The sequence below is a fragment of the Talpa occidentalis genome, unplaced genomic scaffold (genome assembly GCF_014898055.3).
Source record: "Talpa occidentalis isolate TD23 unplaced genomic scaffold, MPIMG_talOcc4v2.1 talOcc4.8, whole genome shotgun sequence".
Classification (NCBI taxonomy): Eukaryota; Metazoa; Chordata; class Mammalia; order Eulipotyphla; family Talpidae; genus Talpa; species Talpa occidentalis.
The window spans coordinates 16,388,023-16,411,844 of record NW_023605194.1 but is presented as its reverse complement, the minus strand read 5'-3'; the positions used below and the strand labels follow the sequence as shown (position 1 = coordinate 16,411,844).

Sequence of the window (23,822 nt, the reverse complement as noted above, 5' to 3'; positions counted from 1 at the left end):
GATTGATATAAGTGTGCATGTGACTCTGAGATGAAAAATTATTTCCTTTTCATTTTTGGATTTAGATACTTGGATGGCTCAGAGTTCTGCCTTGGAGGGCACTATCATGGGTCATTTCCCAGCAATTGATGCCAAGTATGACGTTAAAGAACGTGAGTGATTATATCTACCTATTGCCTTATATGAGAGAAAGCAACACCACCGTGAGATCAGTGAAAGATCAGGGCTATGGCATTTAGGGAGCTGCAGGAACCTACTACTTTGTGACAACATTTCATTTCACTGACAAGAACATGCTCAGTTGTGTGTCTTAGACAATGAAACGCAAACTCTCTAGCTTCCTGGAAAAAAAAAATCTTGAGCTGACAGCTTAAAGTGACACTTCTGTTGTTGTATCCAACCTCAGTTGTGTCAGCTAAGATGACAGTGTTTGCTGGAATATGGCATGGGTTACCCCCAACCCCACCAACTACAAAGAACATGCCAAGGTTAATTAGAAACAGGTGCCATTGTCCTATTAAGCAGTGTCACTTATTTGCAGGGTCTGGCAAACTAATCTCATTCGGGGACACCCCTAATAGTGTGCCTCAAAAAGACAGTCTTTTGAATGATGAAAGATACTGGGGCAATATGGATACACTGTCATGTAATAAGCACTAATCAATTTAGCATGTGAAATGCAGCTCTGGTAGTTAAAGGAGACAAGACAAAAAGCATATAAATTATTTGTACAAATTTAAAGTCTTTTTTTTTTTAAAGATTTATTTATTTTTTACAAGCACTGGGTACAGTCAGAGGTGCAGGAAGGTGAGATAATTCACCAGAGACAGAGCAGCCAGACTGATGAAATACACTGCTGAGGGGAGCAGCTGGTGACAGGAGAGGTCTGCGCGCCATGTGGCCCCCTCGCCCGGTGAACGTGGATCGAACTGGTGCTGCAGTGGCTGCGGGCAGCTTCGCAACCCAGCGCTCAACGGCTGCACCACTGGGGAGGCCCCTTAAAGTCTTATTTTTATTTATATATCTTTCCTATTTCAACACAAATGTGATTTCTTGAAGATTGTTTTCATTACTGCTTACATTCATTTATACTTCACAGAATTCTGGGCAGTTGGAATGTCTCTCTGCCACTGGCTTACAGAATTAATGTGGGCATGCTCTTTTCTTTAGCCATTGATAACAGTAGTATTACCTGAAAATAGAACAGGTAGAGTAAATGCAATTAAGGGTGTTATGTTTCACAGAAGCATGGGACACTGAAGTTTATCATAGAAAGGAGATGTTCGACTTTACAATGAAGAGCAGGATATTTTTGATGCAGTAATTTTACTTTCATTGACATGAAAGATTAGTCTTTAGCCATTTTGTTCAGTAATTCCAGACCATTTTGTAGATTAAGTATTCCTTACTTCAAATTCTGTAACTTTAGTGTTTTGATATATTTTGTAGTATCCTGTTTGTGTAAATAGTACAGGTTTTCCCGTATGGTCACTCTGGGTTTGACATTAAAAATCTGATTATAACACTTTTAAAATGAAAACTTTACATCATTAGATTATGGTTTCTCTGCTCTTTCCTCATTCTTCCTTCCTTCTTCCCTCCCACACACCCTGACTCACTCTCCCATTCCCACCTACCTCCTTATCCATCATCCCTTCCCCATCTTCCAGTTCCCTACCCCTTTCCTCACATCTTCCTCCTCCATCCTGCCCTCCCTGACATTCTCCCGCCTTCTAATTTCCCTTTATCTATCCAACTGACTCTCACTCCTCCCTGCAATACACACTAACTCCCATCTACCCAAATTCATCCCTTCCTACTGCCATCCTCAGCATCTCCATCTATCCGCCATGCTCCAACTACGCCAAAGCACCCACCAGCCATCTCCCATCCTATCCCCAGCCCATTTCCAATCCCCCCCATAACCTTGGTTCCTCCTCCCACCTTTCCCATCCTTGGTCCCTCCCCTATGCCCTATTTCCGCTTCTACATGCTCCCTCACCATAATATCCACTGACCCCCCCCATGCTCCTTTGCTTGACCTCCCTAGCTTCCATCCCCCATCCTAATGCCCTCAATATTACAACCGCCCCAATTTCATCCTCCTTAGCTACAATTAGCTTCCTTAGTACCTCCATCTCCCAACTTGGGTTCCTCCCATTCATAAGTGCCACCTCCCCCCTCTCCAAGTCCCACCCCACCAAACCCTACCCCCACTATATAGAACTAGAAACTTGAACTAGAGCTTGAACTTGAGGTAGAACTCACAATTTGGGGCCAGAATTATGGTAATGAGGTTGACTTTGAGCTTGAGCTTGAATCAGAACTTGGAAAAGCTGGGACCAGCAGTATGGTGATGAACTAGAACTTGGGAAAAAATCGGCAATCAGCATCATAGTAATGAACTTGAACTTGAGCTTGAAGTAGCACTTGGGAGAAAAAAACAAACACTGGGACCAGCAGCATGGTGATGAACTTAAACTTGAACCTGAACTAGAACTTACACTAGAACTTGGGGGGGGGGGCAGGGAAGAGCAACACACGGTACCATCATGGTGATGAACTAGAACTTGAACCTGAACTGAACTGGTAATGAACTTGAGCTTGGACTTGAAGTAGAACTTGGGGGGGGGGTGTGTGTGTGTGTGAGGGAATCTGGGACCACACGCATGGTAATGAATTTGGACTTGAACTAGAACGTGAACCTGAGCTGGTAATGAACTTAAACTTGAGCTTGAACTAGAACTTGGGGGAGGAAAAAAAAAAAAAAAAAAAATCTGGCACCAACAGCCTGGTGATGAACGTGAACTTGAACCTGAGCTGGTAATGAACGTGAACTTGACCTTGAACTAGAACTTGAACTAGAACTTGAAACAAACAAAAAAAAATTTCTGGGACCAGTAGCCTGGTGATGAACGTGAACTTGAGCTGGTAATGAACTTGAACTTGACCTTGAACTAGAACTTGAAACTAGAACTTGAACCAAAAAAATAAATTTCTGGGACCAGCAGCCTGGTGATGAACGTGAACTTGAACGTGAACCTGAGCTGGTAATGAACTTGAACTTGAACTTGACCTTGAACTAGACCTTGAACTAGAACTTGAACTAGAACTTGAACCAAAAAAAATAAATGTCTGGGACCAGCAGCCTGGTGATGAACGTGAACTTGAACGTGAACTTGAACCTGAGCTGGTAATGAACTTGAACTTGACCTTGAACTAGAACTTGGGATCTTAAAAAAAAAAATCTGGGACCAGCAGCCTCGTGCTGAATGTGAACTTGAACGTGAACTTGAACCTGAGCTGGTAATGAACTTGAACTTGAGCTAGAAGGGGGGGGAGGGTCATTGGAATTGGCATCATGGTAATGAACTTGAACTAGAATGTGAACTAGAACTGGGGAGGGGGGGGGATATAGGACTGGTGTCATGGTGATGATCTTGAGCTTGAATTTGAACTAGAACTTGGAAAATATCTGGGACCAGGGCTATGGTGTTAGCTTGAGCTAGACGTTGAAATTTAGGATGAGAATTATGGTAACTAAGACAGTGTCTTATCACATAACCTATTATTGTCATACTTTTCTGAGCATTTTTAGACTCAGTTCATGCCCAAGTAATCCAATTACAGTCAAGTTAAGCTTAAGAATAAATCTGATGCAGAGATTTTTGAGAAGACATGTGTACTCCCAATTAAATATGTTGTAGCTGGCACTGTTACGTTCTCCCCCACAAATACATACATACATACATACATACACATACACATATTCACACATACATACCTAGACACATCCTCACATTATAAACCCCCTATATCATAACCTCTTAGGCATACGTTTATCACATTTAGAAAGTCTGTCAATCTATCTTTTTAAAATTGGCTTCTCAAGGACATTTCTGTTTAAGAAAATCTCAGGTACTTACTTAGCCAACTGATTTTCCATCACTATTAATCCATTATTAATATAACAAGTAAACCATTTTATTTGTTCAAATACTAATTTTAATGTGGACAGCTCCCCGCAGTCAGCACACTACTGCTAGTAGAGACTCCAAAGCAAGAATTCAGCAATAATTAAGATTAACTACAAGTAGTTGCCTCAAAAGTGACTGACTAAGGATAAAGGAAGAAACAATATTTATTTTCAACTTATTTATCTGGTAGTGACTTCCTGTTCTAAATAACCATGCATGGGCATATTGTTATGAATATTCAAAAGGGTTTTTAATGGCTTAATAATTTTTCTTCCTTTGTTTCTAGGAACAGAAATCATAACATGCTCTGAAATAGAGGATCATACTTGTCAGAAGCAGATAAAGTAAGATATCATTTGATGATCTCCACTTTCCATAGCACCAATAAAGCCTGACCAGCCTTTAAAGGAAAGCACCACTCCCATCTGGATTTCAATCAGAAATAACATAGAACTGGCTTAGTTCAGAGTCCCTTGATTAAAGCTACAATATAAAGTTAAGGTTCCACTTACCAAAAGTCATCACTTTGAAAGGCTTGTCATTGATGCATTTGGAATGGATGTACTCACTCCAGATGTGCCAGGTTTTCCTAGCATGTCTCTGCTTGATTCTTTCTGAGTCTATAAAAATCAGCAGCTGACCAAGTTACCTGGGGGAAAGAAAAATATGATTTTGCCCATTTTATTTTTGTTTCATGTATTTCAAATTAATTCTTATGCAAAAATAAAAAAAAAAAACAACAAAGTATGGCTTTTGTTGCCTAGTTCCCTTTTCGTATTAGAACTCTGCTGCTGGGTCTGGATTCTGGACAGTGGGAGGAACTGGCAGACAAGAGGAGACTGTGATGTTTATTTCCTCTGCTCTTTCATGGTTCAACATTTTCTAAAGGCTCCTGTTGTACAGTCTCCTCCCTTATGCCTATGGATGGTAATGGTTTGACTCTGTTGCTCATCCCTGGGTGTAACACCATTTGTGTGGTTTAATTAGCCATAGCCAAAGCTGTAAAAGATATATTAATAGTTCCTATATATCAATAAGGGGCCCAGAAGAAAAGAAAGCAAACTCATAGGACTTAAGAAAACAAACAAAAAAAATCTTACTATATAAGGTACAATGCACATTTTTTCTCAGGCAAAGAGTAAAAGGTCTGTCACTGTTACTCCTCTTCCCTTCTGCACTAGTAGAAGACCAACATGACTTAGAGTCAATTGAATTACAAACTTTTCATTACTTGGCACATGCCCCATAATGTTCACCAGTTCAATACACAAAAACTCACAAGATGAGGCTAATGCTTGCATGAGATATTTACCCTTTGTTTTCCTATTTTAGAAAGCATATCATAAAGCAAATGTGTGGGAATTAGGTGAGAGGTACAACCTTGTAATAAACCAGATTCCCTTGTGGATCACCTATGCAACAGCCAAGATGAGCTTTCTTAAACATACAGAGAAAGGTATGTTCTCTTTCAGGAATAGGAGGGTAACAGGTATGTTACCTTTCTATCAAAAGTAGGAGACAATTGTCCTACTTCTTCCATTGGTTGCATACTGCTCTTTAGTCAAATAAATATAAAATGAATAATAACGACACTAAAGCAAATGTTATAAATTTTCAAAGATCTTTATAGTATGTTGAAATTAGTTACATCAATGAAATGAAACCAGAAACCATGCATATTTTTAGATATTTAAGAAGACAGATGTCTACTAGAATAATCACCCCCTCGATTTCTTTCTTTAGATATAGAGAGTTATTATAACAATTTTAACTACATAATATCCATTGGACATTGTCAAAACCCACTTTATTTTTAAAGATTTATTTATTTTTACAAGCATTGGGTACAGTCAGAAGCGTGGGAGGGTAAGAGAATCACCTGAGCCAGAGCGGGGAGCAGAACAGGCAGAAGGACTGAAGTACACTGCTGAGGGGAGCAGCGGGAGGCAGGAGAGGTCTGCGTGCCATGTGGGACTCTCGCAGGTGGCCGGGGATCGAACCGGTGCTACAGAGGCTGCGGGCAGCTTCACAGCCCAGCACTCAACTACTGTGCCACCAGGAGAAGCCCTCAAAGCCCACTTTAAAGTGAGATTCATTTTACATGAGCAACAAGAATGCCAGCACAAAAACAGATTAATAGTAAATAATCCAAGGAGCAGTAGCAATTCCTAACACACAGTTTCTGGTTCCCAGTTAAGAAAGAATTCATTAGTGTTATCTATATTAGTGGATAATTATGATACATCTTACTTTTCTTAAAATCATAGCACCCTGACATATGTATATCCTTAAAAGTTTCATATAGAGTGCCAGGTAACCATGCAAGCCTGCACACTTGTTTCTACCACAAATTTAAATGTCACCATCTGTTAACCATATTATAAGTAATTAGCAAAATCATTGCATTTTATACCTTATACAACAATAGTTGACACTATAGAGACATTCAGAGCTCCTTGATAATACTTCCTTCATTATGAATGTGACTATACTTTATTAAATGTGCAAGCTTCCTTCATTATGAAAGTGACTATACTTTATTAAAGTTTTCCGAAGTACCATTTTAATGTTGCTTGTTAGGTTTTTCCACTTTAGGGAAAACTAAATATTTTAAGTAAACTTAGTTGGACTATATATTTTCCTGACTATTAAATATCTCAAAGCCTGTGTATCAGCAATACTGTAAACCAATTACTATAAATGTACTGTTTCAAAATACACAAATCACTAACTATGACACATCAACAGGTGCTATAGAAAAGACAGTTGACAAGATTCAAGATAAAAATCTTCAGTGAAACGCATGTATGAAAGGAATATACCTCAACATAAGGAAGGTTGTATATGGCAAGCTCACAGCCAACATTACACTCAATGAAAAGCTTACAAGTTTCTCTTCTCTAAGATCAGGAGCAATACTAGTATTGAAAGGCATAACCAGAGCAACTAGAATGGAAAGGAAGAAGCCAAACTATCACTATTTGCAAATGATAAATGTAGAAAATTCCAATGATTTCAATAAAGAGCCATTAGAAATAATGTGAAACTATAGAAGATCTCAAATATAAAACCCTGGTAAAAAAGTAACAGATCGAAGTATTACACTCCCAAATTCAAACTATACTACAAAATAATAGTAACTAAAATAGCACGTATTTGGAATAAAACCAGACACATATCAATGAAACAGAATTGCGAGCCCAGAACTGTACAAGCAATTTATGAAAACGAGCCTAGAGCATACATTAGAGCAAGAAAAGTCTCTTCAACAAATAGTGTTGGGAAAACTGACAATCATATGCAAACTAATAAAACTAGACCATTGTCTAACACCATATACAACATTTAATTAAAAATGGATTAAAGACTCCAAACCATAAAATACATAGAAGATATACTTTTTGGCATCAATCTTAGAGATATATTTTGGAATTCAACTCCAACAGCAGGGAAACAAAAGCAAAAATGAACAAATGGGATTGGTTCAAGTTAAAAAGTTTCTGCATAATGAGAAGCTACCATCAAAGCTTAAAAGCATCCTTCTGAGAGAAGATATTTAAATATCATACATCTAACACAGGGTTAATATCATATATATATATATACACACATATATATATATGATTAAAATATGAGCAGAGTATCTGAATAGACATGCAATTGGCCAACAGGCACATGAAAAGATATCCATCATCTCATTTTAAGGAAATGCAAATCAATAAGATTGTCTATTATAAGAACAACAAATGTTGCAGAGGATCTGGAAAGAAGGGGATATTGAAATTCTATTGTTAGGTATAAACTGATAGAAAGCACAATGGAGATTCCTCAAAAAATATAAGCACTACATTTTCTGATGAGGCAGCTGAGATTTGAGAAGTTCATATATGTGGCATGCTCATTTATTGAGCTGGCATGTGATAAAGTGTGGACTTGCAATACCAGATTCAATTTTCAACCTGTTTCAAACATACCAGAAGTGTCCTGGTTGATGTTGCACGAACAGGAGCAGAAGAATAGAGAGTACTTGAAAATCCGAAAGATGATTTACTAGGCAGCATCATCATATATTTAGAATAAAATTTTTATTATTTCCAGATAATTGTTTTGCCAATGTCAATCAGTAAAACGAGAGATGAATCCAGATTAAATTACATTAAAAAAGAAGTTTCTTCACCCTATCCTTGAGATTCTGACTCAGAAAGTCTAGAATATAGCATAGGAATCTGGGATTTTAGCAATCACGTGGGATAATACAACTGTATCTCAATGATGTAATACAAGAGTCCTGGGGCAATACTTTATGATAATGTTTTTCTCAGAGAATGAAAAGATAACTTCAGATGTCCTACTGGTCATCTAAAAAAAGAAAATCACAGTATTTCCAGGCCAAATTATCAATCAGCTGGACTTGATTGCTTGTCGCTGATATAACTTACTAAGTCTGATTCTAAAATTACTCACTACAAAGTCATTATATTTAAGGAAGATTGGGGAATATTAAGAGATCCAAGGGTTTAAATAACTTGTTTCTTGCAACTAAATTATTTTGGATGTGTTGCTGAGTGGTTATTACCAGTGAATACAGTCACCACTAGAAGGGAGCACCAATGCCTGGGCGTGTGCTGCAGAAGACAGTAAAATAAAATTTCGTATACAACTAATTACATTCTCAGGCCTGATCTCCCACCTGCAGCAAAGTGAATAAAGGAGACCTAAAGATTCTGGAACAGGTCTTTTTGGGTCTTTTGTGTTGCAGTAAAAAATTTCAATAAGTGATGTTTCTAACCCCTGTGGCACCACCAAAGAGAGAACAACAATGACATTTCAAATATTCCTGCACCACCCCTGCCAGGATCCATCCCTATGTTAGCTTTCTAAGGGCAGAGGTCCCACAGGCAGTCACTCAACTGGCCGTGGCTATTAGTCTATGAAGAAGCAGTTGATTCTATATATGTCAACTTTGGCCTAATAGTCTGTCAAAAACTGAAGTTATCACTAACAATAATTTTAGGTAGTTTATTCTCCAAGTACAGCTCACACAGTGCAGGTGTTCAAAGGATGTGGAGGATAAAGACTGCAACTAAATGCTTTATAAAAAGGAGAACACCTTAATAAAGATACAGTGTCTGCCTATACATGTATTTATGTATCACACTGGCGGGAGGGAGCAGCTGCTGGATGCAATAGACTTTAGTATTATAAAACACAATCCAACTCATTTGAACATCATCAGTGATAGGTTTGGTCTGAACAATGTTTGAGCTTTAAGGCATGAATAGCAAGATCAATAAAGCAAAACCCAGAGTTCCATAAATGTTAGCAGAATGAAATATAAAATCTGTGCAGTGATTCAGAGAATTTTGTATGTGGATTAAAATTCAGTTTAGATAAAAATTGGTTTAGTACCCATTCAGCTATTTCTGAAAGGGAAACATTTACAATCTAGTTTTCTACTTGAAAATTCCCAACCTCTACTCTAATCAGTTTACATAGAATCTTTTAATCTACACACTTTTTCTATTCTTTTTCACATAGGGATCCTTTTCAATAAAAGCAAAAAAAAAAAAAAAAAGAATTGGTATTTCAAAGAGACCTTGGATATTGGTAGTTTCTATTCATTGCTAAACAAAGACCAAGAAGCCTCATATTGTGTGATAGTTTCATCCAAACCACATTTATAAAATTTTAGGTAATTTTTCTTCAAAAAGGATAAAGCATGATATCTATTGAACTTCTGTAAAAATAATCTAAAAGAAACTAAAATATAGATAGGTAGGAATTTCACCTGAACTTGGTTTAAGAAAGTAAAAGCCCCACATTCTACCAGTTCCTACTTTCTGGCAATGTTATCCAGACTCAGGTAACATGTTATAAATAAAATCTTAATCAATCTCACCACGATGCGCATTTTATCTAAATATACCCCTAAGTAATACTTCTTTAAATTTTGCTTAAAAATAAAACCACACCTAGAGGACTAGCCCCAAATGTAAGGTGAAGATTCTACACCTGATTTTCATCTATGGAAACAGAGTGAAGTGATGCTAACACCTGCCAGTGCCATGAACTCCAAGTTCTTTCATTGAAGACATTTTCTCCAGTTATAAGATAAAAATGCAGATAAAAAAGATAGTTTATCTTTCAAGCCAGAAACATCCAATAGCCCACGTCAAGAGTAATCAATAACACTTGGATCCGACAAAGGTAAATTCTGATTGACAGAATATCAGGAAGAAGAATAACCAAAACATTGATTCTCAGAGGGTGGAGATGGGCAGGCGGGGCACACCGGATTGCAAAAAAGATTGATATACGTGCAAAAACAGGTTGACCTCATATATGTACTTGCCTAAAATTGTGAAGCAAATTTTCAGAAAGACTTATGGGCAATTCAAATAAAATCTAAGTAGATAAATGTTTTTCTCTCCAATTTGAACTGAAAGGTTCATATAAAATTTAACCATTCAGTTTTTTCTGAGTATCTTGTTTGTTTTGACCCCACCACTTAGAAAGCTAGAAAAATGGAAAGTCACACTAAGAGAGTAATGATTTACTGCAGCTGCAAAGACAGTAAGAATACCAACTCTTCCAATTCTCAGTATTCACCCAAATCCCAAGAGAAGATTTTTAGAGGCTATTGCTCAGTTTTTCCTGACACTGAACTATTTTTCATATTTCTGTATGTCTGGGACATAGTGCATAAGCATTATGCCCTCAAATGCTTCTTCCTCTCCCCTTCCAATTCTTTGTATTTTCAGAGTGAATCTCTCTCCCTTGTACACCAAAAAAATTAACAAAGGCGTTGTTAATTACTCAGTCTCTCTCTAGTTAGATGTATATAAATATTGATAATGTGTATACATATAATATTTCGATGATGGACAGATGAATGTCAGGTAGAACTCAATAACAAGTGTTGATAAGGACAGGATGTAATGAGAATTAGTACAGGTAAATGTACATGATTACAAGGACTTCATTATGCTGTAAAAGCTGAAAAGGCACATGTCAGAGGAATCATTATTTCCACTCTTAGGCAATGACACTTGAGAAATTCTTGTATCAGTGCACCAGAAGATATGAAAAACAAATGTTTGCAGCAGCCTTGTTTACGTGTGATATCTGGAAACAAACCAAACGTCCACTAAAAGAATAATAAGTAATTTTAGGTATGTTTTTATACATCTTTGGGAATGTATACACTATAGTTACATGTACCAATATGCATAAATTATATCAACAATTTTACTTGATGAAGTCACAGCAGAAAACCTAGACCAGCAACATTTTTTTCAGGACAAAACCTGATGATTTCATGTGGAAATGCTTGTCTGTTTTATAACCATTCTTAGGAAAATGATGAACACATGCTCAAAATAGTATTTATCCATGTTGGGAAGAGAGGGAGGCAGTGAGCAGGGAGCATGATGCTTCCATAATGTTCTGGTATTTGAACTGTTTGGCAAAGAGAACACATGTGGCCACTTGATTATCATTTATATAAATATATTTTTGTATATAAAATGCTAAAATAAGTAGATGTAGGATATGATAGTCAAAAAGCAATTTTAAATTGTGTGAGAAATTTTTGTGGCCTCAACTAAAAAAATACTGTATGATGCAAGTAATACATGATATTTCACTATAAAAATGGTGCTACTGGGCCTCCCCCATGGTGCAGCAGTTGAGCGCTGGGTTACGAAGCTGCCTGCAGCCTCTGTGGCGCCCGTTCGATCCCCGGCTGCTCCCCGGCCACCGGAGGAGGGTCCCACATGGCACACAGACCTCTCCTGCCGCCCGCTGCTCCCCTCAGCAGTGTACTTCAGTCCTTCTGCCTGCTCTGCTCCCCGCTCTGGCTCTGGTGAATTCTCTCACCCTCCTGCGCTTCTGACTGTACCCAGTGCTTGTACAAATAAATAAACAAATAATCTTAAAAAAAATGGTGCTACTGACAGATAAAAATAGGAAATACCTAAATTGCTTATCTCTTATAATATTTACCAAGTAATAATAATTCTGTTACATGGTAAACACTGTGTTAACTATTATCCTCTTTTTCATTTTCCCAAAACAAGCACTTGGTGTTTGAGTAAATTTATGAGGCAATGGAGAGAGGTAGAGAAGAGAGAACTCAGATGGAAGGCCCAAAATCATAAAATATTTAGAAGAAAACATGGGCAAAACACTCCACAGCCTTGGTTTCACTGATGTCTTTGGGGGAATCTACTCTTAAAAAAAAAAAACAATTTAAGAAATAAAGATTTCTGCTGAAGGGCTACACTTCTACCTTAGCACACTAGAGATCAGTGGTCCTCTCCAGAGACCCAGGAAGCCAGGGCACACCTCCCCTGCCTTCACACTCCGACCTACCCCAAATCACCACTATCTCCCTGGAAGGAAATTACACACATCTACACCTCAGCTTTTAAAGCCTCATTCCAAGGGACATGTCCCAGATTGCCTAGCTCTATTAGCCACCAGAGCTTCTATTTATGGTTCCTTAGTTTATGCAGCAAACACACAGTATCTTAACTTTAAATCCCTCCTTCAGGCTCAGTATAAAGGGAACAAATAAAGATTCAGATGCCCAACATTCCCTGAAAGATTTATAAATTTGCATATTAAAAAATGCTGCTGGATGACCAGATTTCTAATTAGCATGCAAATAGTGACTTAGTGATGCTCCACCTAGACCACAGAAGCTGATGGATACCTCCTATACCTTCTCCCTCCTGCCCACTCCAAATCACCAGTGTATCCCTAAAAGGACCATTTATATGGAACAGGTTCCCTGATCAGCTTTCACATATGAATCTCACAGAACTGTAGTAAGGAAATAATTCTTAACTGGATCAATGTAGAGGGAGCAAAGATGTCCATCTCCCATGTTTTTTTTTTTTTTCCCTGAAAGTAGTTTACCTGCATATAATAAACTGCGTCCTGAGAGTCACCTTTCAAGTTTAATACAAAAAGTAGGGGCTAATTGTGATCCTCCTCAGAAATGAGACCATCCTGCCAGCTCCAATAATAAAACCAAGGCAATAGTCTCCCTGTAAAGAGGGTAAACATGCATCTGACACCCCAGTATTTGTAGTTGCAACTAGGATGGATACCCAGATCGCCTGACTCTAAGGTGCCAATAGGTCTTGTATTTATGTGCACCACAAGACTTGCTAAAAAAGAAGTCCTTACAGACATACGAACATTTGTCAAGCCCTGTGCAGTTACACATCTGGGGCCAGAATAAAAGGAATAGGCAAAAATATCCACTTCTTTGTTTCTGCCTAGATCCAAGAGTTTAACTATGTTCTCCAACTGCTGCCCAAGTGTTCAGTTTCAAATCAGTCTGCATCAAAATGTTGATCATGCTCCTCCTATTTGGGACATTAACAGGTATGGGCATATTCTGAAATACTGGAGTCTGCTAAAAATAAAAGTGGTAAAGTGTACAATCAGTCATAATGATGGACAAGGTTTATTTCCTATGAGTTTATTCTGAAGGCTACAATTATGGGGGGCTGTTATATCTAAAGTACAGAAATACACAGAGTGTCAAAGAAAATTAAGGAACAGAGTCACATGTTAAAATAAAAAAAAAAAAGCTCTAAAACCAGATCTTAATGTAACAGAAATACATGATTTACCTGATATAAAGTTCAAAATAATTTTCATAAAGATGCTCACCAAGATTAGGAAATTAATGCCTGAGCTAAGTGAGAACTTCAACAAAGACAGAAAATATATCAAACAGAAACTACAAAGCTCAAGAATACAATATGTGAACTGATAGCTTCAATATAAGTGTTCAATAGCATAATGGATCAAGCAGAAGGAAGGATTGAACAAGAACAACCTAGCAGAATTCACTCAATCAGAGGTGCAGAGGTTAAAAAAAAATAATGGAAATATGTGAGGATAATTTCATAGACTTATGGGATATCAACAAGCAGAGCAGAATTTACATTGCATGGGTCCCAGAAGGAGAGAGGAGCAAAGAGGCAGAAAGCTTAATCATAGAAATTATGACTAACAATGCCCTTAATCCAGGAAAGGAAATGTCTAGACCCCAGAAGTCCCAAAAATAATAAGATTAAATTAAAAAACCCACAGTGAGTTAACGCTATAATCAATTGTCACAGATTAGAGACAAGGCATGTGTTTAAAAGAATAAGAGAAAATCAATTTGTCACATGCAATATACAATGATATCCCCATAAAATTATCAGCATATTTTCCAACAGCAACTTTACAGGCCAAAGGAAACGACATGATGTATTCCAAGTTCTGGGGAAAAAAAAAAAAAAAAAAACTAATTATATTCTACCCAGCAATGATAATGTTCACAATTGAAGGAGGCGAATAGTTTTTCAGACAAGCAAAAACGGAAAGAAGTCATCACTATTAGATTGGCATAACAAGAAAAAATATGAAGAGGCCTTCAAATATAAGGATGTGGATAAGGAATTCATAATTATCTAATGTAACTATGTTAGGGTTAAAAAATAATTAAAAATAACTACATAATTTGTCAATGAATACAGAATGGAATTGCAAATTATGATATTAAAAACATACAGTGTGGGGCTGGGAGTGTAAAATGTACATTTTCAATGTACATGAAGATAAATTATTATCAAGTTTAAACAGTCTGTTAAAATTTTCAGTTTTTTCATGTTGACCTCATAGTGACTACAAATCAAAAGTTTATAGTACATATACAATAGATAGGAATCAAAACATACCACTGGGGGGTAAAAAGTCAAATCACAAAAAAAAGCAAGCCAGAAAAGAAACCAAAAAATTACAAACAACTAGATAAAATTAGCATGGAGATAATAAGCTCATACTTATCACCCATTACTTTAAATGCAAATGGGTTAAATTCCACAACCAAAAAAAAAAGTGGTGAATGAATATTAAAACAATCCCAACATCATCACCTATAAGCAACTAGATTCAACTTTAAGGACAAATCAATTGAAAGTGAAGTGATGGAAAAGATATTCCATGAAAATTGTACCCGAATATCAGGGATAGCTATACTTAAATCAAAATAGATTTTTTGCCAAAAACTGTAATAAGGGAAAGGGTGAAAACTTAAGTTATCAATGGTCTTAGTCTATCTGAATCTTTTTCACTGAGGATAAAATAGAATTGATACCCTATTTTAAATTAACAATAACTCATAATTTATGAGTGACAGAATATCAATTGCATATGCTGACTATCACTACTGCACACGCTAGCAGAAGCAATCTATTTATCTGGTTTGTCCTGCCTCTCAGGCCTTACATGGGCATTAAAGAATCTCAGTCACCAAAGTCACATTATCTAATATACCCAACTTGTTTGACTCCTTGAAGTGAGTCCATTCTGGCATGCTTTTTATGTCCACTACGGTGCAAGCAATTTTAGTAATTACAACTGAATGAACCATATCCACAGAGACTCATATTCTGCCCAATTCTGATTCAGAAAAGAGCCATGTCATTAAATAGGAAATCCAGTTTTTGTAATGTATATTCTGAGAAGCCTGCTAGAACATCTGAAAATGGGGTATATCAAAGCCTGGTGACCATAGTTAACAATTGAATCATTGAGGTGTACATTTTAAATGAGTGAATTATAAGGTATGTGAATTGCATCTCATTATAAGTTAGAAGGAAAGGAAAGCAAGAAAGGAAAAGTACTGTGGACAAATGTTGATCAAAGAGCTAGAAGAGACTTGGGGTGCAAGGGGAACCTCTACTTCTCTGAAGCAGATTCCTTGGTGATTGGGTGGTAGTTTGTTTATAACCTCTCCCAAGTCATCTCAGGTGGCTGAGATGCCACTGTAAAACTGCGGTCCACTTCAATTCTTTATTTGTAAATAGTAGGATCATACCTTCCCACCTATTCCCTTCTCCTCCTGCCACACCATTAACATATTACCTTTACTTCCAACTCCATTTTCTAGAGGCTAAGACAGACTAAATCCTATATGTGGCAGATTAGTTTGTATTCTGCATAATTTTGGCTTCATGTTCCAGTTTAGACTGCAGCCCCAACTGTGGTAGATAATTCCAAGCATATTGAAAAACCTATTTGTCCTCTTCAACATAGGATATTCTCTTAAAATGGCAGAAATGACTCATTTCAAATATTTTTACAAAGCTTTGAAGTTCAGATGAGTTCATACTTCCCTATATACACTTCCAGAGCAGCTTTCAACTGGTAGAAGTTCCATGCCAGCTGGAAATGTATTCAAGAGAGGAGTTCAGTGTGACTCTTTTTAAGATTTATTTATTTAAGAACCGGGGTACAGGCCAGATGCGCGGGAGGGTGAGAGGATTCACCAGAGATAGAGCGGGGAACATAACAGGCAGACTGAGGAAATACACTGCTGAGGGGAGCAGCGGGCAAGACAGGAGAGGTCTGCCACGTCATGTGGGACGCTCGCTGGCCGGCCGGGATCCAACCGGTGCGGACAGCTTCACAGTGCCACGCTCAACTACCTGCACCACCAGCGGAGGCCCCATTCAGTGTGTTCTTAGAAATACCAGTGAAATCCAGTCCCCACTGCCCAGCAATAACTTAAACCCCACCCTATAAATTTTTCTTCTTCTTACTCTCAGCTATTACTTTCTCTCATTACTCTTTATTTTTATTTTTTTTATTTTTTTTAATTAATAAATTTTATTTTTATATTCCCCATACAATTGCAATCCCCCCATTCTGACCCCAATCCCTCCCCTCCCGCCCCCCACCCCCAAAAAGTGTCTCTGGTTCATAGTTTTTGTTGATTTTGATTTTCACTTTCTTATAGTTATTCATTTTCCTGGTCCCTTATTTAAGTTTTCTAGATTCCTGCTATGAGTGAGACCATCCGGTATTTTTCTTTTTCTTTCTGGCTTATTTCGCTGAGCATGATCCCTTCCAGCGCCATCCATGTTGCTGCAAATTGCATGTGTTTATCTTTTTTGAATGCTGAGTAATATTCCATGGTATATATGTACCACATCTTCTTGATCCAGTCATCTATTTTTGGGCATTTGGGCTGTTTCCAAAGCTTAGCTATTGTAAATAGAGCTGCTATAAACATAGGGGTGCAGTTCATTTGTATATTTAATCTATTTTAACTTTTGATGATGAGGTAACTACCTGTCATTTCAGACCTTGCATTCTGCTCCATACTGAATTTATATATATATTTTCACTTACCTGATTTTTAAATATATTTTACATCATTTTTCATTTTTGTACAATGTATGCATTTTTATCTTTCTCTCCTCACTCTTTCAAGTTCTACAACTGGGAAAGCCTAACCTGATAGAAAACATATCCACAGAATGGGATTCTAAAATTGGATCCTCTCTGCTCAGATATTAATTACTGCTACCAATTAACAAGTTTTTGGTAAACTCTAAAGTGCAATGCCTTATTGCCATCACCTATGATCTCACCTGTGGCAGACTGAAATGAGATACAATTAGAAGCGGAAATATTAACATAGGCATTAGATCTAGCACCCTATGGTATGGCAAAATGATAGCTATAAAGACTAGGAGGAGACTAGCTTTTGTTAAATTTCTTGTTTTTAGCATAAATAATAAATTTTAATGAAAAATAAATATTTCTCCAAATTAAAACAATGCATTGTCTAACATTCTTTAGAAGACTTGAGAATTGCAAGTCTTGAGAATTGCCAACAAGCAGAGCATGGCAAAAGCCTGAAGACCTTCTTGGCATAATTCTAAGAAAGCCTTCAATGAAGTCAGTAATGCATGAAAATTAGGCTCAGAATATAATCGTTAGCAGAACAAAGGAGATAATGTACAACCTTGACAGGTAGGCCAGGGTAAAGTCAGGGAAGTATTAGAATGGAAATGCCAGGTTGGTGGAGGCACACTTTGACCCTGCTTTGGCCTAGCAGAAACTGGTCCCTGGGCTGTGGTCAACAGAGGACATGCCACCATGGCCCACAGCTGAGTGGGAAAACTTACCCCTACCTACAAAGTGGACACCCCCACTTTCCTGTACCCACATGGTGCAGCAGACCTCTCCTGACTCTTGCACTGCTCCCCACAGCAGTGTGTTTCAGAAGATCTGCCTGTTCTGCTCCCCATTCTCTCTGGTGAATTGTCTCACCCCCACATACCTCTGGTCTGCAACCTAGTTCTTTTATTTATTTTTTTAAAAGATTTATTTATTTATTTATACAAGCACTGGGAACAGTCAGAAGCACTGGAGGGTGAGAGAATTCACCACAGCCAGAGCGGGGAACAGAACAGGCAGACTGATGAAATACACTGCTGAGGGGAGCAGCAGGCGTGGCAGGAGAGGTCTGCCGCACCATGTGGGACATTCGCCGGAGGCCGGGGATCGAACCGGCGCTGAAGAGGCTGCAGGTGGATTTGCAGCCCAGCGCTCAACCGCTGCGCCACAGGGGAGACCCAATAAATCTTTTAAAAATGTTTATTTTTTGTACTTTCAGGGTTTTTTCCTTTAATTTTGATTTTCAGCAATTTGGCTATTTCTGTTTCTGAATAATTTTTATTTCTCCTGTTTAGGTTTCACTGATTGTCTGGAATATGTGGGGTGATACCTTTTTTCCATTTGGGGGGGATTCTCAGTCATTATTTCTTCAGTTCTTTCTCATCCCCTCTCACTTCTTTGTGGGGCTCCTGTTATGTGCACATAGGAAGGTCTGGCCACACAGCATACATCTTTCATGGCTACTTCTTTCCATTTCATTTCACTGTGCTCCAGCTTAAATGTTTTCCTACTGCCCTGTCATGAATTCATTAACCCTGTTTTCTTCTGAGTCCAGTTATACAGGAGCTTTTTGTATTTTCCATGACTAATTCACTATTGGAATTCCAGGTTTCCTTGCATTTTTTAAACCATTTTTACCTCTATTTTAACCAGCTATTAATTATTTAAAATTCTCTCTGGACTCTAATATCTTAGTAAATTGTGATTACTTTTTTTGAAAGATTTATTTATACAAGAACTGGGATATAGATCAGAGGTGCTGGAGGGTGAGAGAATTCACCAGAGACAGAGCGGGGAGCAGAACAGGCATATGGACCAAAGACACTGCTGAGGGGAGCAGCGAGCAAGTCAGGAGAGGTCTGTGATGCCATATGGGTTTCTCCCTGGCTAGTCAGGAAACGAACCCGTGCTGCAGAGGCTGCGGACAGCTTCACAGTGCAGTGCTCAACCCGCTGCACCACCAGGGAGGCCCAGTTGTGATTACTTTTATCTATTGTCTTTCTTGGTTCCTTATCAACTAATTCTTTAAAATAAATAAATAAATAAGGCCCTTTTTTCCTGCTTCAGAATTTATTCTATTTTATTCTGCTTCAGAATTTTTCACTGGATGCCAGTCAGGCGGGAAGACTGTAACCCACTGAGGAGTATGTATCTCACCATGGCTGGTAGATACCATCTGACCAGCAACCTCAGAGAAGGGTGTTTTATGACTTTTGAAGAACCTATTTTAGATTGGCCCTTATACCAGGACTTATGTCTTTGGAGCTTTACCAAAATCCTGAAGTGTTTACTAAACCCTCTAGCTTGGCAGGACTTTCCTTAGCACCAGGCATCTAGATAAATCTGTACTCAGCTCTAAACCCTGCCAGTTGCTGTTTTGATTTGGTTTTTTGAGGTCTCAACTCCTACATCTGTAATTTGGTCTTTGACCAGCAATAGATGGGGAAATTTTCCTTTCTCATTTTCACCTTCTTAAGAATAACCTTCCACACACACCTTTTTCCAGCTTTTATGAGTTCCCCATCTCTGCCTATTAGAACTGCTGCCATCTGCCTGTCCCCCATACTGTGGGGAACTGGGGAATGTTCTCAAAGGGAAAGTCAGGTGTGGAATTTGCCTAGTGCATGTCTCTTTTTGCAAGAATCATCCCTTAGATTTCTCCTGGCTTTGATTCATCTCTAGTGCCTTCAAACACATTTTAATATAGTATTCAATATTGACAGGAATGCAATTAGAATTGATTTATTTAACAGCTACTAGGATCCTCACATTGGCTCCATGATGCCTAGATTAATGACTACTTTGGCAGGTAGGGCCAAGGGTAAGCTTCTAAACCTATTGCTATCCAGACCCAAAAAAAAAAAAAAATCCACAGCATTATAGAACCCCATATTATTTTGCAGAGATTAACGCCACCCTCAAACATTTAAAGATATGTGACTCCTACAAAAATCAAAGGATTGTTTTGGGTGAATAATGATTACTATAAACATAAGTGAAATCTATAATCAAAACTTTTCTGATAGATGAGTATCATTTCCTGGAATAGGTCAACCCAGACTTTTCAACTTGGTATGCAGCTATTTATATGACAAATTGTTCTTTTTCAATCCCCATCAATAATGAGGATCCAATTCAGTTTGCTTATATATGAGAAATATAACAATATACTGTCTCAACTGAGGGCCAAGTGAACTCTCCTGATTTCTGTTCTAATAGTCTACAGGAATGTTAAGTCGTTTTCATACACTGTAGAACACCATGCTTGAACTCTTTCTAGATGACATCACGCAAATCAACAGCAATCTATGATATGGTGGAAATGACTGACTCAGAAATATGCCCAAGCAGGTCCAGGGTATCCCATAGTTTCATAACCAGGTGGAGCAGCTACCCCTGCATGCTCCTTGAACTATGCTGACCCATGACCCTGTGCCATCCCTTCAACCAGATGGACATGAAGAAAAATTCGATCTGTTCTGCAGATGTCTCATCTGGGTGAGCTGAAAATGTCACTCTGCCACTCTGCAGCCTGTCTTCGGAGTACTTTAAAAGGGCAGAATTGAGGAGGACTTGTTTGTTCGCTTCGTAGAGAGACCTGGTCTGAAGTGAGAATATAAATGAACTCATGAAATAGTGCAAATATTTTGGTTAGGTGGTCAGAGGACCAGAGAATAAAACTGCAAAAGCAAATCAAGAAGTTTGGAGTAAATGCAGATGCATGAATCTAGGCTCGTGGGTACTGAGTATAGGGGTAAATGTGATCACATCAGAGAGGAGCCACAACAAAGGAGGCATCAGTCACAGGGAAATGATCACTCGTCCAATGGACGTGAGCCAGGCTCCAAACACCATCACTCCTCTGCTTGTGCAGTAGGTGCAAAAAATAGGTTCCCATGTTGGATGGGTTTTATCCATGTTCCCAACAGAAAAGGACACCCATAAGAATCAGCTTAGCTCCTGGAAGTACTCAACACCAGACATACCATTGACACAATTCAACTCTGAAAGTTCAATATGGTGGATCCCTTGAGGATATTAGTTTACCTAGTAGTTTACCACTTTCTGTTAAGTAAAGTCACTGGATTCCTTCCACCCTGAAGGGAACAGTTATGCATCCTTATTAGATGTGAAAGCTACTCTGGATATAAATTTCCCTTCTTCTCTTGAAGTGCTTACAGCAGCATGATGATAGTATTTAGAGAATGCCTGACAACTGACACACACTATTATACAACTTCACCTCAGCCCAACTGGCCAGCTTTGCTGTCAAGAAGGATTAATGTTGTCACCTTACCACATAATTTGGTGACCTTGCCATTTGCTATGTCACCTGGAATTAATGTAACAGAACATCACAGTGGCCTATTAAAGGCTCCAGCACAGGTTGAGAACAATATCTGCATGTTATGACTTCTGCTTTCCAGAATATAATACGCATAAGAGACGAATAGCTGACATACAGGTTTGGGTCTCTGAAAGCCAGAATCTGCCTCTCCACAGTATAGAAGCCAAGTTGTGGAAGGATTGATCTTCATCACCATAACTCCCAGTGAGCCACCTGCAAAGGTTTGCTTCCCATACTATTAGATTACAGGCTGCTGTTACCAGTTTGGGGAGGGTAAGCTCCTCCCAGGGAACAATAGCCACCTTTCCCCTACACCTAAAATTATAACAGCACCCTGATCACTTTGGGCAGTTCATGCTATTATTTTAAACTAATTGTTATTTTATCTTTAATTATCCTAGGAACTAGGGTTACTGCTATCAATTGGGAGTGGGGCATTGGGAGAGAAGCTGGAATTCAGAGGATTTACTGGGGGCTTTGTGTCAGCAACTACAGTCTAACAAGGGCCAAGCAACCCAGTCTTCAGATCCCTTAGGAACAAAGGCTAAGTCCTTAGTGACAAGAAATACAGAAAAGCTGAAGGACTAGCAAAAGGTACGGAATGTAGAATCAGTGTCGGGGCAGGGAATAGTCTCACACAGTCTCAGGGACACTTGCCGCAGTGCAGCCTGTAACATGTCATGAACTCTTCCAGATTTGAACTTGCTATAGACATTTTATTTGACCCTCATCTTCAAAGACCAGTCAGAAATGGACACAATACTGGGCAACAGTGGATCTGAATTTCTTAGAGACTGGACACTTTAGCAGATATTTCTTATGCTCATTATCCTTTTTTGGCTTGGCCCTGGTCTGATTTCTGATTGAGCAGTGGTGGATATTTCCCCTTTGACAGCATCCCCAGCTTTTCTGTTTCTGGGCCTGTCCCAAAGCCAAAGGATTGCAGTCAGACCCAGTGAGAATATAATGCAGGAACCAGAGAGAATTCCCAGAAGTCACCCTTAACTAGTGGGGGGCCGGGGCCTGGGATACTTCTGGAGGTTTTTGCCATACTACTCAGAAAGCCTAGAAGAATCAAGCCTTTATTGCCCCTGACAGCGACCATAATAACACCCTTTTATATTGTTTTCCCCTACTTTTCTCACTCACTTTTCTTTCTCCCTCACTCTGGTTTCCCAGGATGACCTTCCTAATAGACTGCCAGCAAACAAGCCTCGCTCAGACTTCCCTTCCTGGAAACCAATCTAACAAGATGCATCACTGGAGACATGAGTCCACTGAATTCCTAGTCAGCATTCTACAATCGCCGGTAGGTAGTAAGCATTTTATTGGGCTGTACAAAACCGAATTGTTTCCATCTCAAGCCTCCTCTGTTAGGATTGGGGAAAGAGGGGTTGATGGGGAAATTGAACCATAGTCTTTTCAGACCACTGATGTCAAGTTGCTGGGAGGGATACATCATGCTAAGGTGCTTTATGGCAAATGAACTTATTTGCTAGTCATTGATCTGCACAGACTGACGGTATCTTCATTGGAAATATAGTCTTTGTGGCTTAAGATCTATCAGTGCTCTCATGTTTTCTGCCAATGCGGGATTAATGGGATTATCTCTGCTGCTGCTGTGTTACCGGGTACCCAAGAAATCTCTGGAAGGCTGTATCACTGGACAGACTCTCTAGAGACCTAGTGAGAAAGGGGGACTAATTTTCCTTCACACATCAACCCATTTCCTTTCAGTACTACTTTTTGATTCATAAACTAAGGAAACCTATTTTTTTTTTTTTTAGATTTATTTATTTATTTATTTATTTATTTATTTATTTATTTATTTATTTATACAAGCACTGGGTACAGTCAGAAGCGCGGGAGGGTGAGAGAATTCACCAGAGCCAGAGCGGGGAGCAGAGCAGGCAGAAGGACCGAAGTACACTGCTGAGGGGAGCAGCAGGCGGCAGGAGAGGTCTGCGCGCCATGTGGGACCCTCCTCCGGTGGCCGCGGAGCAGCCAGGGATCGAACCGGCGCTGCAGAGGCTGCGGGCAGCTTTGCAACCCAGCACTCAACGGCTGCCCCACCGGGGAGGCCCCAGGAAACCTATTTTTTAGATCCTTTTTATTCGGCTTCTCCCCATAATTTTACTGAGGTTCGAAAAGTTCTGTGCTCCCACAGGGTTTGGTTTACAGAAACTCAAGTCTGGAAGACAATGCATTTTCTGGTCGCCATTCCTCCTCTGAAGCAATAA

The 23,822-nt window shown here is 38.8% G+C and overlaps 1 long non-coding RNA gene across 1 annotated transcript in view; it reads right to left on the bottom strand.

Annotated features, from left to right (window-relative positions):
* Positions 1-898: 898 nt before the first annotated feature.
* Positions 899-23,822, bottom strand: part of LOC119233837 (uncharacterized) — an 86,333-nt gene continuing 63,409 nt past the window's right edge. The window contains exons 3-5 of the long non-coding RNA XR_005122486.2: positions 4,490-4,626; positions 2,269-2,367; positions 899-1,192 (exon numbers count right to left, since the gene is read on the bottom strand). This is a non-coding gene — a long non-coding RNA (uncharacterized LOC119233837). The remainder of the gene's footprint in view (positions 1,193-2,268; positions 2,368-4,489; positions 4,627-23,822) is intronic.